At 41.3% G+C, this 15,097-nt stretch overlaps 1 pseudogene; it reads right to left on the bottom strand.

The window, feature by feature from the left end:
* Positions 1 to 2,254: 2,254 nt before the first annotated feature.
* LOC102915760 (speckle-type POZ protein pseudogene) lies at positions 2,255 to 3,334 on the bottom strand (annotated as a pseudogene).
* Between the last annotated feature and the right edge of the window lie 11,763 nt (positions 3,335 to 15,097).

The following is a 15,097-nucleotide window of genomic DNA, read 5'->3' as shown; positions in this document are numbered from 1 at the left end:
TACCCTGTCAGGGGTCTCAGTGTTCACAAGATGGAGGTCATGGTTAAAGAATTCATATAGAGTAGGCAGGATGTAGAGCCAGGCAGAAAACTCTGAAAGTGGCTGTCTTATTTCTGGCCCTTTATTCCAATCACACTAACACTCCCTAGGATGGCTCCATCAACTTACATTGGTGATCTTGTGTAGCTAGAGTTTTTCTGCTTTGCCCACAGTCAGGACAAATCTTTGTCACCCGCCAGTCCCACAGCCGCTCAGACCCAACCAAGTAAACACAGAGACTTATATTGCATACAAACTGTATGGCCGTGGCAGGCTTCTTGCTAACTGTTCTTATAGCTTAAATTAATCCATTTCTACAAATCTATACCTTGCCACGTGGCTGGTGGCTTACCGGCATCTTCACATGCTGCTGGTCATGGTGGCGGCTGGCTGTGTTTCTCTGACTCAGCCTTCCACTTCCCAGAATTCTTCTCCTCCTTGTCCCGCCTATACTTCCTCCTGCCTGGCCACTGGCCAATCAGTGTTTTATTTATTGACCAATCAGAGCAACAGATTTGACATACAGACCATCCCACAGAAATTCCCCTATTTTTTTTTTCAAAAAGGAAGGCTTTTACATCTCCAAAACCAGCTTTGTATATTTGAGAATTTGGGCGGAGCTTCTCTTGCCACTTCCTGCTGGAGGGGGGTGCTGTATCTTATGGGGACACAAAGAAAATTTAAGGATCATGGAGTAGTCTGTGAGACTGTATCATCTGAGCCAGTTGCCTTGAAATGATTCTGGATGTTGGATCATCTAGGCCATGGTTTCATCGGAGACCTTTCAGGTGGTCTTGGTTGGTCAAATCTGATGTATCTTAATCTGGAACAAATCCATAGCCTCTTGCTTTCTGTGGAAACAAAAGCAGAGCCTCCTTTCCAAAGCATCATATCCTTACATCCAAATTTTGAAGTTAAGGTATCTTTAAAATAAACATTTTGGCATAACTCAACAGCTTTTGCAATAAAATGTTTTTCTTCAGTTATGAATATCAAAGAGAACATAATCCAGATTCTCTGTGTGGTAGCCATCTTTACCTGGGTTATTTTTTATATTACTTTGAACCTATTGCTTTAAACTGCAGCCTTCTGAGCCTGAAACAGCACTGTGGCTGCTGGCTCCACCTACTTCAGCTTCCCAACATGGCGGTGGTAAGTTTTCTGCCAGCTCTGGGAGCCATCAACTCTCAGAAATAGTGGGTCTATGCTTCTATCAAAGCAGCGTGTAGACCAGAAACCTCTTTTTTTGTTTTGTACTAGCAAAGGCTAAATCCACCACGCAGCTTAATGTGCCTATTGCAGAGGCCTCATTACCGCCATACTGCAGGTCAAGCACACATGCCAGGAACCCGCCAGTAACTCAAACTGGCAGCTGCTGCTCATTTGAGAGAGACAATTAGGAAGCTGTTTTTAGTTCCATTTTAGGCACCAATCTCTGAGTATAACAGAATTCATTAGGTATTGTCTCATTGATTGTGTGTGTGTGTGTGTGTGTGTGTGTGTGTGTGTGTGTGTGTGTGTGTGTCAGTGAAGACACTGCACCAAATTCTACAGCAGAGCACAGCTGGATGGAATAAAATGGCCATTTTCAAACAGAAACACCACTGGAATCCATAAGCTGATTTTACAATTTTTATTCAATTGATATGACATTTTATTTGGGTATTTTAATTACTTGAGATGGATGTGCCCATGGAGACAAGAGGAGGACTGAAGAAAAGGTCCTCTGCAAGATCAACAATTGCTTTTGCCAACTGAGTCATCTCCCCTGTCCCAAACCCTGAGTTTGGAGAAAAACTTTGTTCATTATCTTTGCTTCTCTTGTAACCAAACATTCATGTTTGTTTTCTCCTTTCTGAGTCCTTGATCATATCTTCTGCTCTGTCCAATCCAGATAGGTTTCTCCAAAGACACCCTGTTGTAATGTTCTTGGTGTCAGCAGTTAAAATGAATTTCACATTCTAACTCCTTAGAAAAAAATCAAAGCAGTATAACAACTAGGTAGAGGATGTGTACATTGTACCATAGTGGAAGACTCCCCCTCCCTAAACCTGACAATTACTCCTTTACATCTGTATTAAGCATCAGCCACCATGCTGTTATTCCCTAGTTTCACTGGAAATTTTCCACACATCCCATAGTCTACCCCTGTATCATGGGTAACACCATGACTGCTGCTTCTGGGAGACAAGTGTAGGACAAGGTTTACCAGGTCTTAGGATCGCTTCAAGCATTTGATAGGGTGCTCCAGGAAAGGGCAGTGAGCAGGCCTGGAACCATAAGCTTCAATCACTAAGTGGGGATATAAGCCCACCATTGTCTTCCAGTCTGAAGTCTGAGAAACCTCAGAAGCATGAGCTGTAATGAAGTCCAGTGTCTGGGTTTTCAGCTGCCCTGAGCTATGGAGGTCAGCCAGGAAGAGTGTGTGGGAAGCATTCTCCACATTGAGGTCCCTGAAGAGGGCATCCTCACACATGACCTTCAAACGCTCTAGGCCATACTTGTCAGCAGCTGCCAGCAAGGCAGCTGCCATGCTGTCCAGGTCTGGTGCTTTTCCTGTGTAAATGAAGTTCATCATTGCCTTGAAGACTTGTGGCTCCAGGTCAGGGATCTCAATGCGATTCTTTCTGTTCTCCTCCATGTCATGTTGAAACATGGCTCTGAAAACTGGAGAGCGAGCTGCTAAGATGGCCTTGTGAGCCCAGAATTCCTGGCCAGCTACCACTAGGCAGCAGTCTGTGAACTGGGAATTCTCCCACAGCTCTCCTAGCTCATCTGCCAATGTGCATCTGGGGACCAGAATTCCTGGCTTCTTGTTCTGCTCAGAAAGGGTCAAGGAGACCTGGACCATGCTCACCTTGCAGACAAGGGTGAGCTGGTCATCTGGGAGAAGCCAAAATGCATGGGACAAGAGAAAATCTCGAAGAACAAACTTTTTGTAACCCCAGTCCTGGCCTGGAAGGAATCTAAAAGCTCTTGGGCTCTTTTTGACACTCGTTTTCTCTCCTTCATTGCTTATGATCCAGAACTGGAACTTTGCCCAAACAGGACTCTTTAGAGAACTGAGCAACACTAGGTAAACTGACAGGTAATCTGCACTTTCTTCATCGACTCCATTCGGGTGTACTCTCAAACACCATTTGTCATTGGCTCCTATTGAGAAAGTGGGGCTTCTAATGCTTTGCCGCATTTCCTCAGCAACAAAGGGGAAGTTGCTGATGGTCCACCTGTAGGAGAAATCCTGAATGCTGATTTGTGTGTGGTCCCATCTCTGGGCGATCTCATCTCCTGCCATTTCTCCTTCAGGTAGTTTGAAGGTTCAACTGGATTGAAATTGAAGAACTAGCAATTGATTTCTCTTCACCCTGTGAGATGCAATAACAGACAGGATTTTGATTTTTAGTTTTTGTTTCTCATCTGTTCCCTCTTCTACAAGGCTGAAATCTTGGGTCTCTGATATTTTCTATCCAGATATCAATGCTAATTTCAGAGAACACAGTCTAGGCTACTTGATACCCTTATATCACTCCATTATTTCCTAGATTGAATCTTAGGTCAATAGGTAACTTGTTTTGACAATTATACACAGCTTTTGGATAGTTTGGATCACTCATTCTATTAATTCATATCAAAAATGTTCCACTAGGGTTCTGTAGAGGAACAGAATATATACAAGGAATATATGTGTATATATATATATATATATATATATATATATATATATATATATATATATATATATCATCAAAGGTGATCTATTAGAATGACTTTGGGCTGCAGTCCTGCTAATCCCACATTACCTATGAAGGGAAAGACCAAGATTTCAGTACTTACTCAGTCCAGGACTTTGGATGTGTTCGCTGGTCTTCAGTATATGCTGGAGTTCCAAAAATTCTCTATTGCCGGGGAAGGGATGGACTTGCTGCAAGGTGAGGGCAAACAGGCAAATAGCAAAAGCTTCCTGCTTCCATGTCCTTTTATAGGTGTCCAGCACAGGGTGTGGCCACATTTAGGGTGTGTCTTCCAACCTGAAGATCTGGATTAAAGGTGTGTGTCTTCAGGCTCTGAGATCCGGATTAAATATTTGAGTCATTTTACCTCCAAAATCTGTCCTTGAAGTGGATCTACCTCCTTCAAATGAAGCAAAATCCTTCTCTCCGTTGTGACCTCCATTTTAGGGTTTTAGTTAATTCCATATCTTGTTAAGTTGGGAACCCACAAAAACCAGCACAAGTGTATTTTGCTTATTTTTGTTCATCTTAAATAAAATAGGGATGGTGTCCATTCCTACACAGCTGTTATTTCCTCTTCCCACGGTTTTACATTCAATCCTCCCACTATCATGATGGGAAAGAGGTGGTTCCTTACCCTGTCAGGGGTCTCAGTGTTCACAACATGGAGTTCAGGGTGGAAGAATTCATATATGGTGATCAACGAGCTGAGCCAGGCAGCAACTCTGAAAGTGGCAGGCTTCTTTCATCCAGACTCACATTCCCTGGGATGGTTCCACAAACTTTCATTGGTGATCTTGCCCTTACCCTCAGATAATTCTTGGAAAAACTGTACTCAATCCACTAAGTGTGTGCTATGAGAAGATCCCAAGTTCTCAGTTCCATGAAACAGACTGCCATGATTCAGTTTCTCAGTACCTCATAATTTTCATCCCCCACTGGTGAGTTCTGTCCTCTTTAAACTTTGAAATTCTATGCTTACTCTGATGGGCCTTCGAAGTGAGACGGTATTCTGGTTTTCAAAGGGTGCAGAATGTATTCAACAGTTACTGAAGAAGGGGTTTTGAAACAGTTCTTCTTAGAATGTGATCTGTAAAATGCTCCCCACATCTATCACTTGTCTCTAGTTCATTGTGTCTAGAGGGACTCACTAAGCCTAGAGGACAGGAAAATACATTCAGTGATTCAATCAACTCAGCAATTCCCATCCTAGCTCTCCTGAAAGTCTAGCTCTAAAGCTGCTCATCCCTCAATCCAGGATAAATCAATCCATTGGTTTTGATCTCTGAAGTTTTGGTTCCTCATTTGGTAACCTTTGGCAGGAGGCTAGCTAGTCGCCTCTGTGACTTTTCTGTAGGTGTTTAGGACCAGGGTGGCAGAAACACATTCCCTCAAATAACTTGAAGTAGACAATTACTTCAAGACCCTTCATTTGTAAGTAAAGTGCTGCACCTGTAAAAACTGAGCTCCCATGAGCATGCTCCTCCAGAGTGGGAGCAATTCTCTCAATGGAGAACTGGCTCGTGCCTGGATCTCAAGTATAAGATCTTTTCATATAGTTTCTCGTTCCAGGAATGGAACAAGTTTAGCTTTTATTTCAGGTAGGTGGTTCTCTGGGGAACATGGCACAGCCAATGTGATTTAGATTCCCAAAAGGAGAAGGCAAAGTCTTAAACAGCAGTGCTGTCCCCACCAGAGAAATCCAACAGTCAATACAGCAAACAATACTAAAAGTAACATGTAGAAAGACTTGCAGAAAAACACAAAGACACACACATAGAAACACACACAGAGACATATAGACAGAGACAAAAAGAGAGGGAGAGGAGAGAGAGAGAGAGAGAGAGAGAGAGAGAGAGAGAGAGAGAGAGAGAGAGAGATGATTGTTTGAAAATGGATTTGGGAAAACAGAAAGTCTTTCTTCTCCAGCTGGCAAACACATGAGATATTTGGGATGCTAGCGAAGCAACTAGGACTTTCTCAGTGTGGGATTTTAAGCAAAATTCCCATATTCTGGGTTGACAAACTTCAGTTAATAAGAAGATAGCCCAAAGTGGCACTACAGAAGCCAAAAGTGTTACTATATTTGAAGCAAGGTTTGAACATTTAGAGATATTCCTAGAACTATGGACTTTGTTGGATTAAGCCTTTGTTCTATCTGTGTCAGGGGTTACTGTTTTTTTACAAAAGTGCTGGGTTTTACACCTAGAATGGTACTTCCTTCATGGAGACAGTTGTGCTTACCCATGTGGGCCTGCTAATGTCTGGGCCCTGTTACACATGTGGGTCAGTGCACCATGAGCATATGGTACCTCAGCAGCCTTCAATAATACAACCGATAAAAATCACTTGGAAAAGTGATTATCCTGTATGGGCGGAGCAATGGCCCCTTACTAAGGAAAAATTGGAGGCTGCATACACATTAGTTAAGGAACAGTTAGATGCTGGAAATATCATTGCTTCCACTTCACCTTGGAACTCACATATATTTGTTATTAAAAAGAAGTCAGGAAAATGGAGGCTATTACAAGATCTTAAAGCTGTAAATAAAACCATGCTTCTCATGGCAACAACACAGCCTGGCTTGCTTGCCCCTGTGGCATTTCCTAAATATTGGCATTTAATTGTGGTTGACTTGAGGGATTGTTTCTTCACCATTCCTTTGCATCCCGAGGACAGTCCTCACTTTGCTTTCAGTGTTCTTTCAGAAAATCTTAAGGAGCCTTATCAGAGATATCAGTGGGTGGTATTGCCTCAAGGAATGGCCAATAGCCCTACTATATGTCAAATTTATGTGTCTTTGGCCCTAGCTCCAGTTCCAAAAGCTTTTCCAGGTGTTTATATAATTCACTCCATGGATGATATATTAATGGCTGCTAAAGATAAAAAACTTGTTTTTGATGCCTTTTCTAAATTACAAGAGGTTCTTAACCTGGCTAATTTACAGATAGCCCCAGAAAAGGTACAGGTATCTTTTCCCTATCATTATTTAGGTCATGAATTGTTATACACAGGCATAAGCCCACAAAAGATTACACTGCAATACGGATCAGCTATGCACACTTAATGATTTCGAAACCTTTCTGGGGGATATTCAGTGGCTTCGGTCCACTTTAAAAATTCCAATAGGTCAGCTTCACCCTTTCTATGATGTCTTAAAGGGCAACCATGACCCTTTATCTCCCCATAAATTAACAGCTGAAGGACGTGTAGCCCTACAATGTCTGCAAGAGGCCCTGGAGCAGGCTCACGTGCAGTATATAGATCTTTCTTCTCCCTTATTGTATTTGATATTTTGTTTTTCCCATTCACCTACTGGTGTGTTTTGGCAAACAGGTCCTATACTATGGGTACATTCCCCAGTTTCTCCAGCAAAAATCATCACTCCTAATCCACAGGCTGTTGCTAAGATTATATTTAAGGGAATCAAGATCAGTGTGCAAACTTTTGGTAAGGAGTCAGATATTGTGGTGTTACCATACACCCAGTCTCAATTAGCATGGTTGCAAGCTAATGATAATGATTGGACCATATTCACATGCTCCATGCAGGGTCGGTTTGATACTCACAACCTCTCCAATGATGTGTGTCAATGTTTTAAATTGCATCCTGTTATATTTCCTAAGATAGTACAGATGACTCCTATTCCTCAGGCCCATGTGGTATTTACTGATGACACTTCATGTGATTTTGCTTTGGTGGTTTCTGGTAACATAGTAAAGAGAATGAAAGTCCAGGGCACTTATGTCCAGATGGCAGAGGTACAGGCACTGTTGCTTGCTTTATAGATGTTTTCTGATAAGAGTGTAAATATTTATACTGATAGTCAATGTGTGGCACATGCCATTATGCCTTTGGAGACAACAGCCTACATACCATCCATTTCTCCCATTCATGAATATTTATTGCAAGAACAAGGACTTATATGGTCCCGCTCACATAACCTTTATGTGGGCCATATTAGAGCTCATACTCAATTGCCTGGACCTCTAAGTGAAGGTAATCAGAGGGTTGACGCCATTACTCATATGGCTGTCACATTAGTTTGTTCTGCCTTTGATAAGGTTAATCAGTTGCATCAATGTTATCGTCTTAATGCTGGATCTCTTCGTCATCATATAGGCATAACCCCGGAACAAGCCATCCAGATAGTTAAATCATGTCCTATTTGTGTTGAATTTTTACCTGTTCCTCATTTGGGAGTTAATCCCCAAGGGCTTTTACCTAATCATGTGTGGCAGATGGACATCACACACATGCCTTCCTTTAAAAAATTACAATATGTCCATGTGTCTATTGATACATATTCTCTAATTTTTACTTGTGCCCATTCAGGGGAAAACATTAAGGATGTAAAGAATCATTGTCTTCATGCTTTTGCCTATATGGGAGTGCCAAAATGCATAAAGACTGATAATGGTTCCGCCTACAGCAGTACGGGATTTTCAAAATTCTGCAAGACTTTTCTATTGTTAATAAGACTGGTATTCCTTATAATGCTCAAGGACAGGCTATAGTAGAATACTGCCATCGTAACTTAAAAACATATATTGCTAAAGTAAAAAGGGGGGAGCTAGGGGCTCATCTCTCCTTCCACATTCTATTCTTTCCCTTGTTTTATATATTTAAAATTTTTTATTGGTGGATTCTGCTGGAGTATCCGCTGCAGATAAGCACTGGAGGGCTCCTGCTGCAAATCATCCTCTGGTGCGATGGAAGGATCTTTCTACTGGCACTTGGAGGGGACCCAAGTTTGTGTCTTTCTGCAGGACAATGAAGTTCCTCTTTGGGTTCCTGAATGCTGTGTGTGCCCTATGGCTGCAGCTGAATCCCAACATGGACCTTCATGAAAAACTCTCCCCTTCTGATGCCAATGGGGATTGAGAGCCCAATACGGCCAGCCTTGGCAAACATTAATGTAAGCCTAGGAACTCTAGCCATGTGGTTGGATTCTTCAGAAGGTAAGGTATGGTAACTTTTTTCAAAAATGTTGAGAATGTGTCACACCTTGGAGATTAAGGATAACTCTGAAGGTCAATGACCTTCATTTGTTAACAGTAGTATGCCAGCTAAGCCTTTTCACATTTTGCAACCCTCTTCAAGCTGGTGTAGTACCTACTTTTCAGGATTGGCTCTGTGCAACATTTATTTGCCTCCTGACATTCATCTAGCCTTTTTGAAGATACCTTAAAATTTGTGAGCCTGAATGTAGCCATTATTGAGACCATTAGTTCTGCTCCTTGTTTGCTGTTTTTGGTTTGTTTTCTTTATGGTTCTTAGTTGTTCTTTTGCAGAGCTGCCAGCCTAAGTAGTGCTGGGATCAAGAAAAATGGGCCTTGGTGGTTCGTGTTCCTGGAGCTGCATCCATGCAAGTGGACGGTGGCAGTTAGACACAGATGATGCTCACACACTCCAGAGACTCTGACATCGCTGTTGCCATTGTTGTTATAGCGGTGGTGGCCACTGCTGCTATTGCTTCTGGAATTGCTATTTCATAATTGGTTACTACAGCTAGCACAATGGAGACCCTGGCAGCAAACGTAGCTACCACAGTTAGTTAATCTTTCATCTTATTGGGCATGATAAATTTAATTCTACTATTATACATTTAAATTGGCTTTGAAAGTTGTAAAAATTATTAAAACTCAAGTACCATTTGCTTATGGGATATCACCCTACAAGGACTCCAATTTGCAGTAAGGCTCATTAAGAAAGGGAATGGTTCAATTGCCTTTAGCCTCCTGGCTATGGGTGGGTTAGGACTTCTGTTGGTCTTTTCTGTGTCACACAGATTGCAAGCCCAGTGCCACTTTGAAATCATTGGCAGCAGTTACTCTATAGCTCACATGGCTGAGTCTATATGATAATGAGTATTCAGAGATGGGTAATACTTGGGGGGGGGCAGTCATCAACCTAAGACAGAGCACTTGTGTGGCCTGGGCAGGTGTCTCAATGACGACTAAGGTAACCTGCTGATGTCCCATGCAACCTAAGTCAGAAGCTCATTTTTAGTAAATAAGGGGGGCCCTGTGGGCCCTGGCCCCCAACTGTGAGTGGCTGCTGCCTTGCTTGCGGACATTAACCAGATGTCCTCCCTATTCAGATTCCCTGCCGGTTTCCTTCTCACCTAACAATCACCAGGGAGATCACCAGAGGTTCTTTGTTCCTGTATCCTGCATTTGGTGTAAACAGCTTAGATTGCAAGAATGTAGAACATTCCCTAGCAAACTTCTGCCCTCCGGGGATCCTCCATTGTGCTGTAAGCCTGTATTTAAGGTTTTCTCCCTCTTCAATAAACGGCATTTGGCATTTGGCATTCAGCCGTGGCGAATGACTTGCAGTCTCTTGTCTCTATTTTGAATCCGCAGCCCCTGGTGAACAGGTATCCGTAACTCAGGCGATACCGCAACACATGGCCAGCTGCTTCAGTGTCCAGAATAAGTGTGAGATGTCACCATATTCCATGGAGGAAGTACCACTCAGGCTGCAAAATCCTTTACATACACAGCACCACCTGCCAAAACAGAAACAAGGGCCTAATCCATCAACATCCATACTGATGAGGAAACTATAAATATTCTGCCCCTACTGTTTGGCCTCCATAACTGTTCTTTTTAACAGAATTATGTCAATTTAGAATACAGACTCTGTTCTTGAGAGCTTACCCCAGAAAATCTCTAAGGTACAGTAGGTTCCTGAATAACCAGTGTAATTGTCAGCCTGTAAATACAGACTTTCTATTGGAGTAGATCCATGTCCCAGAGTTCTTCTCTGGTGGCTATCCTACATTTCTGAAGATACTACTGAGATTCCATAGACCGGAAGTGGACACAGTGGTGGACTGAGGGCCCCTTGGAGTGGGCATGGGTATGGAGTACAAGAGCTCCAGGGTGTGCCCATTCTAATCTAGGCATCCAAGACTCCCTTTAATCAATTACTGCATAAAACTTCCACACAAAAAGGAAATAGATTAGAAAGTTATTTGGACTCTCAAGTCTGGAGGAATGTCTTGTTAAAGCACATTCTGTGTGGACACATAAGAGAGGTATGTCATGGGGCTATTCCCCATGGTTTAGAATTTGTTTGATACTTCACCTTGTTCCTCATATCTGTTCACGTGTATGAATATGTGCTAGAAAGTCCTGTGGGGTTTGTGTGTGTGTGTGTGTGTGTGTGTGTGTTTTATTGTGGTTCTCTCCTCTTTGTTTTCCTTTAGTGAACAGTGGCTCTCTTAGCTAGGAGGACATCACCCTGCAGGCTTAATATATGCACCTCTTACTGTTGGGAATCTGAGTATTTTTGACTAAATCAGTTTGCCCTGTGAAACTCCCTACCAATGGGAAAAAAAAAAGCTCCACCTGTGCCTCTCCACAAATGAGTTGTGAATAATGGTCAAATGATGTTTATCCTATATTAACAGAAAGTAGTGTTGGAGTAATACTTACAGAAGAGCCAGACTGGGAATGGCTGAGCTGATTGAATCTGAATTTATTCTGTGTCCTTTAGGCTTAGAGAGCCTCTCTAAGACAGGACTAACTGGAGAGAGATGAGGTGAAGGGAACATATTCCTGATCACACTACAGAGTGGGAACCATTCAAAGCCCCTACCTGTGGTGGTATTGTGTTCACCAAAATATTGTGTACTCTAATAAATTTATCTGGGTTCAGAGAACAGACAGCCACTAGATACAAAGGCTAGAAAATGGTGGCACTCACACCTTTAATCCTAGAATTCCAGAGATAGAAATCCCTCTGGATCTCTGTGAGTTCAAGGCCACATTGGAAACAGCCAAGCATGGTGACATGCCTTTAATCCCAGAAAGCCAGCTTTTAATCCCAGGGAGTGGTGGTAGAAAGTAGGAAGATATATAAGGCAGAAACTAGAGGCATTTGGTGGGTTAAACATGTGGCTGGTTAAGCTTTTGGCTGGTTAAGCATTCAGGCTTTTGAGCAGTATTTCAGCTGAGACTCATTCCGGACGAGGACTCAGAGGCTTCCAGTCTGAGGAAATAGGACTAGCTGAGGATCCGGCGAGGTGAGATAGCTGTGGCTTGTTCTGTCTCTCTGATCTACCAGCATGAACCCCAATAACTTGCCTCGGGTTTGATTTTATTAATAAGAACTTTTAAGATTCCTGCAACACCTACCTCTATGGTTTCTGTTGATCACATTCTGTACTTCATAGAAATGAGCATGATAGTTGTTGGGAGCATTTACAGATCACATTTTGAAAAGGAATCATCTCAAAATGCCTTCCTCATAACTGTTTAATATCTTCTGCTGCAAACCAGAATACTTTCTTACTTTTAAGGCACTACAGAGTAAGCATGGAAGTTGAAAGTTTGAAGAGGAGAGAACTCACAGTTTAAAATGTGACATATTAATGTATCAGGAGGTTGAATCTAATCAATCAACATGATTAAATTGAGAAGCATTTAAGACTACACATAACACAAAGCAAAATTCACTTATGATTTTTATTCTTGGTTTCCAACTTGACTTCTTATGGAAAGAACTAAAATCCTAAAATGGAGGACACATCTCTGAGATTTTCTGCTTAAGTAGCAGAGTTAGATCCACTTCCAATCTGTATTTGGAGGTAGGAAGAGATAAACATTTAATCCGGATCTCAGGGCCTGAAGACACACACACACACCTTTAATCCATATCTTGATTCTGGAAGGCACACCCTAAATTCAGCCACACCCTCTGTTGTTGCTCTTTGCCTCCTTGCCCTCACCTTGCAGCAAGTCCATTCCTTTCCTCTCTTTAGAGAATACTTCTCTGGAATGCCAACATATATTGAATACAGCTCAGCTGTCCAACCTCCTAGACTGAATAACTATGGGATTCTTGTACTTCCCATTCATGGATATCCATTGTGGAATTTGCAGGACTGTAGTCCCAAGTCATGCTAATAAATACCCCTTCCTCATCTATAGAAAGATTTATTATGTATATTCTGGTACTTTTGTGTACACTAGCACAACACTTTTTTATATGTGTGAATAAAATGTCCCAAAATGTTCAACAGTTGTGAATAATGGCCAAAACTAGTTACCTATTGACCTTAGATGAAACCTAGAGAGAAAATGGAGTGATGTAACAGTCCCTAGTAGTCTAGACTGTCTTCTCTGAAACTAATATTGAAATCTGGATAGCAAATTTGAGAGAGAACTAAGTAAGCAATTTTAATAGACCTATAACCCCTAAAGAAACAGAAGCAGTCATTAAAATTCTCCCAAGGGGGAAAAAAAAAAGCCACGTGTCAGATGGTTTCAGTGCAGAATTCTACCAGAATGTCAAAGAAGAGCTAGTATCAATACTCCTCAAATTGTTCCACACAATAAAAACAGAAGGAACATTGTCAAAATCTTTCTGTGAGGCTATAGTTACCCTGATTTCCAAAACACACAAAGATACCACAAAGAAAGAAAATTACAGACCAATCTCACTCATGAACATTGATGCAAAAATATTCAATAAAACACTGGCAAACTGAATCCAAGAACACATTAAAAAATCATCCATCATGATCAAGTAGATTTCATCTAAGAGATACAGGGATGGTTCAACATACAAAAATCTGACAATGTAATCCATCATATAAACAATCTGAAAGAAAAAAATCCCACATGATCATCTCATTAGATGCTGAAAAAGCCTTTAACAAAATCCAACACCCCTTCATGATAAAGTTCCTGGAGAAATCAGGAATACAAGGAACATACCTAACCATAATAAAAGTAATTTATACCAAGCCATCAACCAACATCAAAATAAATGGAAAGAAACTCAAAGTGATTCCACTAAAATCAGGAACAATACAAGCCTGTGCACTCTCCCCATATCTATTCAATATAGCACTTGAAGTTCTGGCTAGAGTAATAAGACAACAAAAGAAGATCAAGGGGAAACAAGCTGGAAAGGAAGATAGCAAACATTTGCTCTTTACAAATAATATGATTGTATATATACGTAGCCCCAAAAATTCTACCTGGGAACACCTACAACTGGTAAACACCCTCAGTAATGTGGCAGGAGACACAATTAATTTAAAAAGATCAGTAGCCCTCCTATGACAAATGGGTTGAGAAAAAAACCAGAGAAACATCACCCTTTGATACAGCCACAAATAATATTGTAGTGATAAATCCAGACCTACCACCACCTGTTTACATTGTCCGAATGAGGGGCTGTGGATCAAAAAACAGAGACAAAAAACAGCTGGTCATTCACCTCAGCAGAATTCTGAATGCTTACAGCACAATGGGAGAACCACAGAGGCAGAAGTTAGCTACTGATGTTTACAATCTTGTATCTAAGCTGTTAAAGCACAATATGCAGGATACACAAACAAGGAACTTCCCTTAAGCATTCAGGAGGGTAGAAACTGGCAGGGAATTAGCATAGGGAGGACATTAAGGTCAAGGTCAGCAAGCAGAGCAAGAGCTACCCAAACACGGGGCCAGGGCCATACAAAATACCTTGGGGTAACTTTAACCAAACAAGTAAAATACCTGTATGACAAGAACTTAAAGTCATTGAAGAAGATATCAGAAAATGGAAAGATCTGCCATGTTCATGGATAGGTAGAATCAACATAGTAAAAATGGCAATCTTTTCAAAATCAGTCTACAAATTCATGCAGTCCTCATCAAAATACCAAGTCAAATCTTCACACACACACACCCAAAAAACAATACTGCATTTGATATGGAAAAACAGTAAACCTAGGATATCTAAAACAATCCTTGACAATAAAGCAACCTCTGGAGGCATTATGATCCCTGACCACAAGCTCTACTATTATAGAACTAGAGTAATAAAAACAGTTTGGTATTCACATAAAAACCCACATGTGGACTAATAGAATCGAAGTGAAGACACTTAAATCAATCCACACACTTATGAACACCTGTTTTTTGACAAAGAGGTCAAAACTGTACAATGTAAAAGAGAAAGCATCTTCAAAAAATAGTGCTGGCATAACTTGATATCAACATGTTGAACATTGCAAATAGATCCATATATATCAACATGAACAAAACTCAAATCCAAATGGATGGAAGACCTCAACATAAATTCAGCTACACTGAACCTGATAGAGGAGAAAGTAGGAAGTATTCTAGAAAGCATTGGGACAGGAGACCACTTCCTAAATTTAACCCCAGTAGCAGAGACACTGAGAGCAACAATTAATAAATGGGACCTCTTGAAACTGAGAAGCTTCTGTAAGGCAAAGGACACAGTAAATAAGAAACAATGACAGCCTAAAGAATTGGAGCCCCCCCCCATCTAACAGAGGGCTGATCTCTAAAATATAT

Source organism: Peromyscus maniculatus, chromosome 6 (genome assembly GCF_049852395.1).
Source record: "Peromyscus maniculatus bairdii isolate BWxNUB_F1_BW_parent chromosome 6, HU_Pman_BW_mat_3.1, whole genome shotgun sequence".
NCBI classification, from domain to species: domain Eukaryota; kingdom Metazoa; phylum Chordata; class Mammalia; order Rodentia; family Cricetidae; genus Peromyscus; species Peromyscus maniculatus.
Note: the sequence above shows the minus strand (reverse complement) of the source record. Positions and strands in the feature narration are given on the sequence as shown.